Consider the following 14,870-nt stretch of genomic DNA (forward strand, 5'->3'; position numbering starts at 1 on the left):
GTCTGAGTGTTTGTGGCGCGAGCTCTGGTGTGATGATTGTTGTTGGTGGTGGAAGAACACGATGAGAGACATTAGCCTCCAGTACTGCTCGGTGTGTGCATGGGAGAAGGTAAGCCGAAAGAGAAGAGAGAGTGATTGTACTGACGTATTTAATGCTGTCACATGTTGAAAAGACTGCATGATCATCTAATATACTGCACAAGTCTGTATGTGTGTTTAGATAACATCTAGATTTCATAGGAGACCATTTATGCATTTGGAGCACTTATCCTGTTTATTAATGCATGAGAACTTGTGTATGTATAACCTACAATGTGTGAATATTGTATGTGCACAGTGGGGACAACGAGTCTGGGATCACTAGTCAAAATGCTTCTATTTTGCATTTATTTCACATTAAATATATAAATATTTTATGACCTCAAAAACAACACATTTAAAAAAAAAAAGAAAAGAAAAGAAAAAAGATAGAAATAAATACTTTTATTCAGAAATGCTGCATTTAATTGATTAAAGTGACAGTAAAGATATTTATAATGCTTCTATTTCAAATAACTGCTGTTTTTTTTGTTTTTTACTTTCGATCATTAAAGAATCCTGAAAATAATGTATCTCAGTTTCTACAAAAATTTAAAGCAGCACAAATGTTTTCAACATTAAGAAAATGTTTCTTGAGGGCCAAATCAGCATATTAGGATGATTTCTGAAGGATCATATGACACTGAAGACTGGAGCAATGATGCTGAAAATTTAGCTTTGCCATCACATAAATAAATTACGAATATATTCAAATAGTTATTCAAAAACTTTGATTAAATAAATGATGCATTGGTGAGCATAAATTCTGTCAAAAACATTAAATCTTACCCATAACCCCAAACTATTGAATGATGGTGTATATACATATATATTGTAAATATAATTCAAATGACAAAATGTCAGTAGTAAGCATAATTGTCATTATACAACAGTTAGTTATAGTCCTCTAATTTGTTTTGATGAGCAAGGTTCAAAGAGTTTCACTTCAACAAACATTTGTGTGTGTGTGTCCTCATCAAGCTGGTTTAATGAGTGTTTTATAAAGACTGCTCCCTGCAGTGTGTAAGACAGTATCTCGCATTACTTGTGAACTCATATTGGGTAATACAGCAAGCACCTCGGTGGTGTAATAAGATCAGCTTAAGGCTATGGAAAGTCTGATCTCTGATCATCTCTGATGTTCGCACCCTCGGCAGGGTCCATTTCTCTTTCTCCTCTCCTTTACCCCTTAGCTTATCTCTTTTCCTCAGATAATCGCTCTTCTCATTTCACTGCAAGGCTAAAATTCAGCTGAAATCTCTGGACATCAGAGGATGGATGAGATTCTCTATCTCACCCTTACCTTTCTTGAGAGCTCACACCATTAGTTTGTGCCCTGTGGTTTATCGGTTGGAAATCAGTATTACTATGCTGATTTACATAATTTCATGTTTGTTTGTTTGCCACATGGAGAGAGAGTATGCAAATGAATCTAATAAATCTAATTAAAGACAGAATGGAAACATTTAACATAAAAGTTTTATTTTCCACAGCATTCTTTGTAATTTTACTGCTCCTTTACCAAGGTAACATTCCAATTCAGAATAAATTGGCAGTGATGTACAGTTTTGTGTAGGGTGTGCCAGACACACACACACACACACACACATCAGAGCGTACTAGCCTGCATCCTTCAGAGCACTCACTTCAAGTGCTCTGCCCTTTAGAGTGAGTAGGTTGTAGTGATGCTCAATTCTGAATGGATCTCACAGTTTGTTTACTCTCAAAATTGCATTGAAATATCAGCCAGATATACTGTATATATGACCATATATATATCAAAAATGGTCTTGAGTGGTGGCGGACAAACACGGTCATCCACACATACTGCGAGCCCAATACTGACAATAAATCCAAAATAAATGCAAAGAAACAGTTTTTAATATTAACTTATAATGTTTATGAAATAGAATAAAATAATCACTGTCAGGACTAAAACAAATATAAAACAAAGTGCTTAGAACTGAAAATCTGTAAATGTACATGTTAAAAGTCACTAAGTGACAGATTTGAAAAGTTAGTAAACAATAAAAGTAGCACATTCAGGGACAGTCGTGAAGAGTTAGAGAGTCATACTGGTAGCCCGAAGGTTGCAGGTTCGAGTCTCAATACTGACAGGAAATGTCTGAGGTGCCCTTAAGCAAGGCACCTGATTCCCAACTCCCACATTCCCAAATGTGGTTAAAGTTACCATCGTTTCTTACTGTATTCACGGAGACAAGAGCCGTCGCTATTTTCATTTTTAAACACTTGCAGTCTGTATAATGCATAAACACAACTTCATTCTTTATAAATCTCTCCAACAGTGTAGCATTAGCCGTTAGCCACAGAGCATATAGCCTCAAACTCATTCAGAATCAAATGAAAACATCAAAATAAATACCATACTTACGCGATTAGACATGCTCCATGACGAACACTTTGTAAAGATCCATTTTGAGGGTTATATTAGCTGTCTAAACTTTGTTTATGCAACGATAGAGTCGAGAGCTCTGGGGGGGGCGGAGAGCGCGAGCAATTAAAGGGCCAGCAGCATGAATTGGTGCATAGTTAATGATGCCCCAAAATAGGCAGTTAAAAAAATTATTTAAAAAAAAATCTATGGGGTATTTTGAGCTGAAACTTCACAGACACATTCAGGGGACACCTTAGACTTATATTCACTCTAAAAAATGCTGGGTTAAAAACAACCCAAGTTGGGTTGAAAATGGACAAACCCAGCCATTGGGTTGTTTTAACCCAGCAAATGGGTTGTTTTAACCCATCGGTTGGGTTAAATGGTTGCCCAGCCTGCTGGATAGTTTTATTTAACTCAACTTTTGTTTAAAAATTACTGTATTGCTTGCTTAAAATTAACCCAAGGTATGTTGGAAATTAACATTTATTAATAATTTTAATGAATAATAATTAAACAATAAACATTTATTAACTTGCTTATTAATAAATGTTCACCTTTTGATTATTATTGTTTCCGCTAGTAATTGTGTCTGATTTTTAATTTCCAACCAATTTTGGGTTCATTTTAAGCCAGCCATATAGTAATTTTTAAATAATGGTTGGGTTAAATAAAACTGCCCAGCACGTTGGGCGAACATTTAACCCAACCGTTGGGTTAAAACAACCCAATCGCTGGGTTTGTCCATTTTCAACCCAATTTAGGTTGTTTTTAACCCAGCATTTTTTAGAGTGTTACATCTTGTAAAAAAAAACGTTCGATGGCACCTTTAAATAGTGCACTTTATCTCTGTTTTCGTGATGTAGAAAGACTTATTTTTGAACATGATTAAAAAGAACCAGTATGAAAGGACAATTTGGTCATCATTCATTAATGGAAGTTAAAGTAGCTACAGATCTTTTCTTCCATATTGTGAGGTACATTCAACTGAAATAAATTATTGAAAAAAGAAAAAAAAAAGTATGTGTCGACTTGGTTCTATCCATGATTGTTGAATGGATTTTTAAAGGTGCACTCAAAAATGAATGCGATCTTACAGTTGACTGTTTAGGGACGGAGTCTAAATGATTAGAGTAGTCCAGCATACGTGAAGTCTGTATTGTTCACAATAAGATCAATAATGTTGTCACATTCATTCTTCTTTAGTTTCATTATCTTGTTCTGTTTAGTTTCATTGTCAGTCTCTTTGATCACTGTGCAAGTGCACTTTTGATGTTATTGTAGTTAAGGGTTTGTTTCAGTGGCAGCTTACATCCCTCAAACATAGTAAAACCTGAAATCAAAGAAAATGTCTTAATAACTGTACTAAATAATAAATTAATTAAAATATGAAAATGCAAAAAGGTCTTTGTGAGGATTAGGTTTAAGGATAGAGGATAGAAAATATCATTATCTCAGTATAAACAATAGAAGTCAATTGAAAGTCTGAAGCAGTGGGTATATCGTAGTTCAGTGTTCTCCTGCTGCATTGGCTGTATGAGCTAGAGATTTGGGCAAACTTAAGGAATATAGATGATCTTCTGCACCAGTGATGACTCATTCACGCATACACACACACACACACACACACACATACTCACACCCTGCAGATATAAAGAAGGAGAGACCGGGTGGAAGAGAGACAGAGAGGAATAAATTACAGTGATGGAGTGAGAAATGCAGTGCATGCTTGGTCACACACTCACACACAACACACACTTGTTAATGCATGCATACACACGTACAGTTACATTATGATAACTGGAGTCAATTTAGCCCTAGGATATCTCACATGAGAAAATTCTGGCTGACATTTATATGGGTGTTTATGCATGGGGCCTCCTATATTTATACATATGTGTAAGCATGTGTGTGTATGAGACTTGATTTGACATTTAATCGTGTGGCTCTAAATCCACCATCCTGTATTCCATTATAGCATTTTCATGCATGTGCGTGAGTGTGTACATATGTAAGGATCTCTATTTGCATGCATACTTGGTACAAAAAAACCATGGCGGTTCATAATGAACATTTTGTGCATTTCATAATACTTCAACTTGAACAACTCTTTCACATTTGATCATTTCTCGTTTGTAACTGAGCCACATCCAAACACTGTAAACTCGACAGGCGTCTGCTCTCCAGGGCCTGGCGGACTGACTGAATGTGAGCATGGAGAGAATGATTGATGTGTGATTTCAAACAAGATCAAGCATTAGAGAAGGACGAAGGTTGGTTTGGACACAGTAGGGTGCCTGGAGTCTGTAGTGTTTAGTGTTGTAAACTGTAATTGCTTTTGATAATGTAATACTATTAATTAGCATGGTGACATCTTAGTATTGGAGGTTAGGCAGGTAGCTTTAAGACCCTGATATACTTCAAACGAAATTGAAGAATGAACTGATGTGATGTCATTTAGAACAAAATCAGGCCAAAACGAAGTTCGTTTCCTACTGCAGGAAAGAAAAACAATCACAAATGTAATACTTTATACTATACACATTCATTTGATAGCTATCGGCTCTTACTATGTCAACAAATATTCTGTTATTTGTCTAATTTTATTTCTCCTAAGGAATTCTAAGAAACAATAATGATAATTCGATAAACCATAATTAAGAACTCCATTAAGTTATGAAAGAGCATCCTCTGAGCAATAAAATGTTCCTGTGGGCTCTCACCCTTCAGCCCCTCCCCACTTACAGTAGCCCGCCTCGTCTCTTCCTCTCTAAGATTTTTCTATTCTTAGCCCGGTGAGTCAAAACAAGCGTGTTACTTTGGCTGGACGTGATCGCTCAAATAACTCCCTCTTTCCCAGAAGGCTGGAACGATCTCTCTGACTGACCAATGTGCGCTGGCCACCACAGCAGAATTGCAGTGTGAGAACAGAGCTCAGTTTCTTTCCATCTCTTTCATACAGTGTAAATCATCATCATGCGATTAGCAAACAAAGCTGCCACATGATATTTTAGCGCCTCCTAAATGCATTATGCCCAGCGTGCGCTCCCTCAGTGACAGCTCTGATTAATGAACAGCAGCTCTGACAGTGAGCAAGAGCATAACCTGCTTGCATTATATGAAGGGACTCCAGGTCGCCTCTATAGACTTCTCAAATCACTGAGAAAGTCTCGGCTCGTGGACTGATATCAGAGCTGATGTGATCAGTGAAGTCTGTCTGAAGCCTTCTGCATCTCTCTGAAGACGCCTGCTCTCTGACGCACAACTGAGAATTTGATATGAATGTAAACCGTTCAGGAGTACTGCCACAAGATTATTCAAATCATAAGTCACTTGATTTTCTGTGTCAAGCCTTCACGTTTTTGTGTTTCATGTTTAAATGTTTATAAATACATAAATCGATTATACATTATTTAATTTTAAATATTTAGAGTTTATATTAATATTTTTAACATAATTCATATATTGTTCTACTTAATATTATTATTAATATATCATATATTTTATTTATATTTTTGTGTTGTAATTGACAGTTTTTAGGTGTTTATTGATGCATTAAACATGTTAACATTTAAATTATAGGACTGTTGTTATTGGCTTGTACTCTTAAGTTAGGCCAGTATGAATGTCCGGTCTAGTTTATGCAGGTTTGATGCGTGTCTACCAGTTGGATCAACATAGTCATGCTGTTCACCAACACAACAATAATGCTGAAAAATAATTCAGTTGCAGTTATGGTGCCATCATTGTTGGAGTGCACAGAAAATAATTTAGATGATAATTTCATTCCTCAACTATTCTTTGAATCTGCATAGTGCCTAAGTAAACCCTACTGGAAAACAGCGTGAACTAACCTAAACTGGTCTGTTAATTTTAGTTGGTTTAGCATGTTTTAGCTGCTCTCCAGCCTGGCCACAAACCAGCAAAACAGACCAAGCCGGCCAAAGCAGGTTTTTTTTGTTTTGTTTTTTGTTTTGTTTTGTTTTGTTTTGTTTTGTTTTGCGTTTTGTTTTGCGTTTTGTTTTGTTTTGTTTTGCGTTTTGTTTTGTGTTGTTTTGCGTTTAGTTTTGTGTTTTGTTTTGTTGTTTTGTGTTTTTTGTTTTGTTTTGTGTTTTTTGTTTTGTTCATTTTGATTTTTAGTGAAAATTGTTTAAATATAAACAGGTTTTTGTTTGAGTGTATATTTTGCAGTAGCTGAAAAAATGAAAAGTGAGTTTTCTGTTCTGACTGAGGGAGTTTTTTTCAGAGAGGTGATGATGGGTGTAGATCTAGGCTGGGTTGTGCAGTTGTACAAGTTGAGCTTAAATGGTTAGTTCACCCAAAAATGAAAATTCTGTCATGTATTACTTACCCTCATGCCGTTCCACACCCGTAAGACCTTCGTTAATCTTCGGAACACAGATTAAGATATTTTAGTTGAAATCCGATGGCTCCGTGAGGCCTCCATAGGGGGCAATGACATTTCCTCTCTCAACATCCATAAAGGTGCTAAAAACATATTTAAATCGGTTCACGCTGATTCATAAATGAATCAGCGTGTCGAATCTTCTGTTCGGAGCGCCAAAGTCACGTGATTTCAGCCGTTTGGCAGTTTGATACACGATCCGATTGATGATTCGATACACTGATTAATTTATGCTCCGATGCTTCATGAAGCAGTGTTTTGAAATCGGCCATCACTAAATAAGTCGTTATTTTGTTTTTTTGGCGCACCAAAAGTATTCTCGTCGCTTTATAATATTAATATTGAACCACTGTACTCACATGATTTAGATATGTTTTTAGTACCTTTATGGATCTTGAGAAAGGAAATGTCATTGCTCCCTATGGAGGCCTCACGGAGCCATCGGATTTCAACTAAAATATCTTAATTTGTGTTCCAAAGATTAACAAAGGTCTTACTGGTGTGGAACAGCATGAGGGTGAATAATAAATGACAGAATTTTCATTTTTGGGTGAACTAACCCTTTAACTGCTCTTTGATGTATTTTGAATAAATCAAACAAAAAGACAATGGAGAGATTGGTCATTAAAATGAGCATATGCCCTTCCTTCTGTTGGCCTGTAGCATAAACAGAGGCAGTTGTACTGTGAAAAATACCAGCAGTCATAGCCACTCTCAGATCCCCTTAACTGAATGAAACGCCTCTATAATGTATTCATAATGGCCTAGATCTGCTCGACATCATAATGGGATCGAATTACGTGATCAGATTCACAATCTGTGTAAAAGGTCTAGTATGCCATTTGTTTTTCAGTGCGTCTTTGTGGTTTAGCGGGTATTTGCACTCGGTCACTTCATGTGTTTTATCGATCTGATAGCTACTGTAACTATTTGTAAGATATGTAAATGGGAAATGCATACCTAATAGGATAGCAATCTGCCTTTACTGTCAGCAGAAGTGTTTTTGTGACTTTGTGTGTGTGTGTGTGTGTGTATCAGAGCTTGCATGCTTAGCATTCAGTTTGAGGTTTTAAAGTGTTTGATCATTCTTAAAAGTGCTTGGAAGAGGATATTTCTTGCTTTTTTCCTCACTTGTTCTCCACCCTCACCTCAGAGACGAATGGGTTCTTTCTCTACTTGACTGACTGCTGACTTACTAGTTCAGGCATCTGTAGAAAAGAGGCTGTGCAGTCAGTCAGTGTGTGTGGGATCCTGTCTGTGGAAATCTGCTGACAAACAAACTCTCTCTGTCTCCCTTGAGGTGGTGGTTTTTCCATTCATTCATTCCCTGCTTGGAAATCAGAGACTTTCTTTCAGACTTTTCAATCTGTTCATGTGCTTCTTTCATCTAATAACTCTTTTTTTTTTTTTTCTGCCAGGCAGCATTATATTGAAATCCCTCATAATACTACTTACACATTTCTGCAGTTTATTCAGTATTTAAATTTGCTCTGGGATTTCCTTTAGAAAATGCAGACCATTCAGATCAAATGATTCAATTGGGACAATCATTATGCAACTGTCCACCAATGCAAACTGTTGGATCAACCTTCAACACAGCCAGGCCAGAAATAATGTCCTGGACAGACTTATTGGCCCCCTTGGTAAATGTGAAGAAAGAAGGCTGTGAAAATAAATCTGCACAGTTAATCCTTTTGATCTTTCGTTCAAAAATTCACAAAAATTGAACCTTTCATTGAAATAAATTAATTGAAAATGGTTGAAAATCTCATTATGACATAAATGTTTTTCTCTAAAATATGCTGGCCACAATTATTAGCCCTCTTTTACTTCAATGAAGGGTTAGATTTTTGTGAATTTTTGAATGAAAGATCAGAAGAATAAACAATGCAGTTTTATACAGTCTTCTTTGCTCATATTTACCAAAGGGTGCCAATTAGAGTTGTAAAAAGTACCAACTTTGGTACCAAGTCGGTGCTGAAATTTAAAAAATGTCATGTTTTGAGTGCTGTTGAGTGGATTCATAAACACCTCTGATTGGTCATTGTGTTCACGTGGTCATCAGATATGTCTGTGATTGTATACAATGATCAACGCTTCAAAAACATGTTGTAAATAGTCATCAATGACGCTCTTCACTGAGCGCTTACACAGACACACATGGCATCGTTTGAAAGCAGGTATCTATCGCGGACCAGTCCGCTCAAACGCTCCCGTGTGTTGATCATTGTAGTCAATCACAGACATATCCGATGAGCGCGTCAACACAATGGCCAATCAGAGCTGTTTACAAATCCGCTGAACAGAGCTCAAAGCGTCACATTTTTAAAATTTCAGTACCGACTGGTACAGACGTCTGTACTTTTGACAACTCTAATGCCAATAATTCTGGCCTGGGCTACATTTCTCAAAAGCATCATGAACTAAATTGATCGTAGAGACCATTTTGTGCCAATGATTTCATGATCTATGTGAAACGCAGCCCAGGACTGTAAACGTTGCTATTTGTAGCATCTCAATTGAAGCAACTCCATTTCCAGGATTTTATTTGTTCTCCCAATAAAGGACTCAATAAGGGCTGTCTCAACAGAACCCATCTTCCCTAGACAGGGCAGATTATCCCGTATGACACTTGTGATCTCATTGCGGCTCAACATTACATAGAGAGCACACATGTGATTGCTATGTAATGTTGAGGAGCAGTAAGTCGTCTGATGTAATTCCTCCACTGTCATCATGACTGTCTGTCCAATCAGCATCACACTGATGCTGATTGCTGCTATTTCAGACTGAAGCTATATTTAGTTCTTGGTGGCAAACGCTGGGCATGTTCAGCTGCCAGGATACAGACAGTGTGCACAAGACTGCCTTTTATCCTTCTGCAGTCTGTTTGCTGTCATGACATATTTTATTTCATAATTCATTTGACAAAATGTTATTATCTTCTAAAACAACGTGTACTCTGTTTGTTTGGCTTCGTCATATAGCTCAAAGACAGGAAGGAAGTAAAAATGTGATTGTCTGGGTGCTCTGTCTGGAATTGAGGACTCAAAGTGCAGAACAGAGAAAGGTCAAATTTGTCTGTCATCGTTCTTTTTTCTCTTCCCCCAACCTACTTCTTTTTCACTGTCCTTTACGTCTTCTTTCTTTCATTCGTTCTTTTCGGAGAGAAACGTTTCGAATGCTCGATTTCAAAGTCGGATCAAGTCAAGGTCTGGAGTGAGATGTCAGATCTGTGACGGGTCATCTGATGTGTTTACTTTGTTTGTTGTTTTCTTGTTTATGAATTCTCTGGAGCAGACAACAAATGCTCTGACATTCCTGTCTTATCCTCAGATAAGGACCAGTGAGCATGTCAACAGTAACCAAGCCGAGAGCACGTCTTTGTGTGTGTGTGCGTGTGTGTGTGTGTTAAACAGATGCAGAGAGGGCTTTGGTTTTAATCTATCATTCATTTCAAACTAGTTTTCAGAACATCGAAGTAAGCTATAAAATTTAAGAATACATTTATAGGGGTAGTTCACTCAGAAATGAAAAGTGTTGTCATTTTCTCCTCTTCATGTCATTCCAAAACTATGATTTTCTATCTTATGTTAAACATTAGGCTATATTTTGAGTATTTTTTTGTTGTTGTTCATACAATGTAAGTGAGTGGGGTCCGATTTTGTTTTCAACAAAACAGTTGAAACATTCTTCATAATGTCTTCTTTTGGGTTCCACAGAAGAAAGAAAGTCAGACATGTTTGGAACAACATGAGGGTGAGAACCGTACCACTCAGAAGTTTGGGGTCAGTAAGAGTTTTTTAATGTTTTTGCACGAAATCTCTTATGCACACCAAGGCTGGCCTTTACTCCAGTCTTCAGTGTCGCATGATTCTTTAGAAATCATTGTAATATGCTGATTTGATGCTCAAGAAACATTTCTTAATATTATGAATATGGTTGGGAATCATTTGAGTTTTAGCAGTTCTGATTCTTATCGATTCCCAGTTTCGATTCCAATAAGTTAAAAAATAAATGAAGTCAAACATTTAGATATCAAACATTTATTGTCTTTTTGCAAAACATTCTGTTGCAGCTGGATACCATGAACAAAAATCAGTAGCCTAAAGAATTCTTTCAGGGAACTTTCATCATTATTTTTAACAAAAATACCACGGCAAAAACAACTAGACTAACTAATATAAATTTCATAACAAATTAGCAATAAATACAACTGAATAAAGTTCAGGTACAGAAATTGCAATCAAATGTAAGATAACACTATATAATCCTTATTAAAGTTACAAAAGTTATTGAGTCAAGATCAGTGAGTGATTTCTCTTTTTTTGTTGTTTGATTATCATTAATGACAGTTGGCAGTAGGAATATTAGGCTGCAGTGACTTTAAAGGGTTAGTTCACCCAAAAATGTAAATTCTGTCATTTATTACTCACCCTCATGTTGTTCCACACCCATAAGACCTTCGTTCATCTTCGGAACACAAATGAAGATATTTTTGATGAAATCCATGAGCTTTCTGGCCTCTGATAGACTGCAACATTATTACCAAAGGTAGTAAAGACATATTTAAAATATTCCATGTGACTACAGTGGTTCAACCTTTATGTTATGAAGCTCAGAGAATACTTTCTGTGCGTACAAACAAAACAAAAACAATGACTTTATTCAACAATTTTTTCTCTTCCATGTCAGTCTCCTATGCTGTTGGCGTAGTAAACACAGTGCAGCGCTTCCAGGTTCTACGTCAGAACGCCGGCTCGGTATGCATCTAGTGTGATCGCTAACTGAGCTGGAGCACAGAATAGCTACTACTCTTGTGTGCACTACTGTCATCATTATAACAGCAAACACCTTCTATTACTACTTGGATAGTACAATTTTCAAATAATTTGAGTATATTTAGATTCATAACGGGTCTGGTTCTCACCTTATTGATGAACATGAATTGTAGTTTGTGCAAGCTGCAAATTCCTCCATCAAAGTCAGCTGCCTCCATAATAATCTTCTGATACGTGCAGCACAATCAAGTGAAAATCACAATCGCACCAAGGCATGGTACAAGCCAACCGTGCCTAGTGTGAGTACGCCCTATGACCGAATGCACAGATCCAATATACTGTTACACATGTTTTCTTTCTCAACTGTTTACATTCAGTGAAGACAAAACCAACTGTTTACAAGTATATTTTGACATAATTGTGTGTGTATTTGTCTATTTAAGCACTAGAAGACATGTGCTCGTACAGGCGGGAATACCTAGTATGTTTGCTTTGCTCGTCTAGAGACGTCTGCTCTGGATCAGTCATGTCAGCTGCAAGAACACCGGCCAAATGCCCAAAGACCTGCTGTACAGCGAACTTAAGAGGAGCCTCACTGTCAAACTAGGCAACGAAATAAGCAAAAAGAGTAGAGTGCACCAGTGGGAGAGAGCGCAGATGATAGAGAACAGACCCAACAGCCACAGAGACAGGCATCTTCACTTGCAGTAATTGCAACAGAATATGTCTTTCAAGAATCGGGATGTACAGTCACAGCAGGCTCTGTAACTCAACAAAATGTCTATTGACCCTAAGGCACAGACTTCATTGTCTTTCAAGACAGAAGGATGCCAATAAAAGCGCTAGAAGACACGGAAGAGAACTCACCTCAGAAATTTTCAGGATTCTTTGATGAATAGAATAGAATAGAAAGCGCACGCACCACTGATCCACAGTATGTGGCGTGCACATAAAGCCGCCTCTCAAACATCTTGCGAGTACCAAATTGAGCTCTTTTTCGTGCCTATTGCGCTTAAACGGTAAAATACACACAAAATAATGTCAAATTATGTAAAAATATTATGACATCTGAACAGTCAGTTTTGGAATGTAAATAATTGAAAAAGAAATTGCATGTAAAAGCATATATTGGATATGTACATAAGCTCTTAAAGTGACAGCAGCCTAATATTCCTGTTATATTAATCAAAGAACAAAAACCAAAGAGAAAATCACTCACTGCTCTTGACAGAATAACTTTTGTAACTTTAAATGTAAGCATTAATCTGTTTTTAATTTTTACAATGAAGACTGTCCAGCGTTATTTTACATTTGATTACTTTATTTAATTTCTGAAAACTTAAAGTCATGCTTATTTCATTTGTCTCTTTATTGTATTGTATTGTATTTATTTGTGCTATAATTTGCAATTTGTTTATTTGTTCTTATTTTATTAATGAAGGTTTACTTTAGTTCAAAGTTTCAAATAAAGCCTGCCTATGCTGTGTGTAAACTATTGCAACAAAATTACCCAAATTATCAAAGAATTATTAAATAATAATAAAAATATCTATATGGCAATTTTGCCTGTGGTGTCAAAAATGGTATTGAATAACGATATTTTCCAAGGTATCGTAACGAAGTTAGAAATTCCAGTATTCAGGGCTTAAAGTTTTCCGACATGCGGTGTTTGGCGGCGGGAAAAAAAGAATAGTCCAACATTTAAAAAAAGAAAAGAAAAAAAAAAGTGATATCACGTTTGAGTTAATGAGTTCGTCTACCAATGGTATGAGAGGAACACAGCTTTCGCTCTCAACCAAACTAACATTACTAGGCAATCAGAAGTAGAATGGGGCGGGTCTTGGAAAATGTGTTGTTGAGAGATCCAGCTGCAAGTCCTACTAACTCAGGGGGAGATAGGGGTGAAAAGCACAATAAACCTCACAAGAATCGAAAATGGGCTGCTTTTCCACAGACTGGAGTGAGACCATCTCTCGAGCTGTCTCTCTTTCTTGAACCGATCATCTCTTCGCTTTACTAGTTACAACATAAAATAAACATGAATGAACATCCTCAGGTATATTGAAAGATACAGTATAACTTACCGAAATCGCATCATGTCACATGTAATCGATTGATCCGTGTTTCAACCGCGGAAACGCGTCAATAAAACAGCTTGTAAAAATGTCACATTTACCATCCCTTTTACCTCAGAAAAGCCATTCAGTGTCTAAAAACTCATTAGTCAGCTACAAAATGAACTTGGAGAGGAGCATTTTGCACTATAGGCTATTGCATATTCATTGTATTAGTACCCAACATGTGCTTCAATATTGAATGTATAAATCCGTTTTATGACAGCCACCATTTAAATGTTTAGACCTAATGTTACATAAAAAAATGAGTAGAAACAATTATGTCATTAAAAAATTATTATAACGTTATAAAAACGTACTTATGTGTAATTTATATTTAAGTAGCTTACAAATCAATTAATTTTAACCTTTAATATTATAATGATGTACCAGCCCACATAAAAAAAAAAAATAAAAAAAAATACTATAGTGTTTTTGAACCATACTATAGTAAAGTACTTGAAATAATTTGCTGTGGTAATTTAACAACTATAGTAATATAAACAAATTGCAATACTGTACTAAGTTTTCTACTAAGTTTTCTACTACAATACACTACAGTTTACTATAGTAAAAACTAAAGTATACTACAGTATTTATTACAGTTTATCAGTTCACAATAGTTAATATTACAATATGCTGAAATAAATTTGCAAGCTTCTGAATCAAAATGAAATCCAATTGTCAAATTTGTGTCAATGCTCAGCCCTAGTGTCAATGATTTTTTTTTTTTTTTTTTTACTTGGAGCAAATGTTGTTTTTTCCATTTATTTTCTTGTCAAAATGCACCAGAATTTCATGTTAAAATCAAACAAAAATTTTCTCCTGAGGGAAGATGCCCCCAGACCCCCCGCAACAGTTTAGTTGTCCACATCACCTTTTTCACCTATTTTGAGTTTGCAGGACATAAATCGTGCATTGCAGAACACGATTTATCATTCACGATCTCTCAACCGAGTACACTGTCAAGGAAAAAGCTAACCAGTAAAACTTGATATAAAAAGCATCCTAAATATTACATGTGTTTGCACCATATTGTAGTGAGTAACTTTTCTTGGTATTGCTGTTTTAAACAGCCCACCATAATCTGTCTGAGT

The 14,870-nt window shown here is 36.2% G+C and overlaps 1 protein-coding gene across 32 annotated transcripts in view; it reads left to right on the forward strand.

Annotated features, from left to right (window-relative positions):
• The window catches only part of rimbp2b (RIMS binding protein 2b), a 187,755-nt gene that overhangs the window by 60,274 nt on the left and 112,611 nt on the right, over positions 1–14,870 (forward strand). Inside the window, exon 1 of one of the 32 annotated variants that reach the window (XM_048209383.1) lies at positions 10,632–10,666. The exons of the other annotated variants lie outside the window; for them this stretch is intronic. The gene's annotated coding sequence lies outside the window, so the exon portion shown is untranslated. Of the gene's footprint in view, positions 1–10,631; positions 10,667–14,870 lie in introns of those variants that run through there. 32 annotated transcript variants of the gene reach the window in all.

This window comes from Megalobrama amblycephala, linkage group LG12, assembly GCF_018812025.1.
Source record: "Megalobrama amblycephala isolate DHTTF-2021 linkage group LG12, ASM1881202v1, whole genome shotgun sequence".
NCBI lineage: Eukaryota > Metazoa > Chordata > Actinopteri > Cypriniformes > Xenocyprididae > Megalobrama > Megalobrama amblycephala.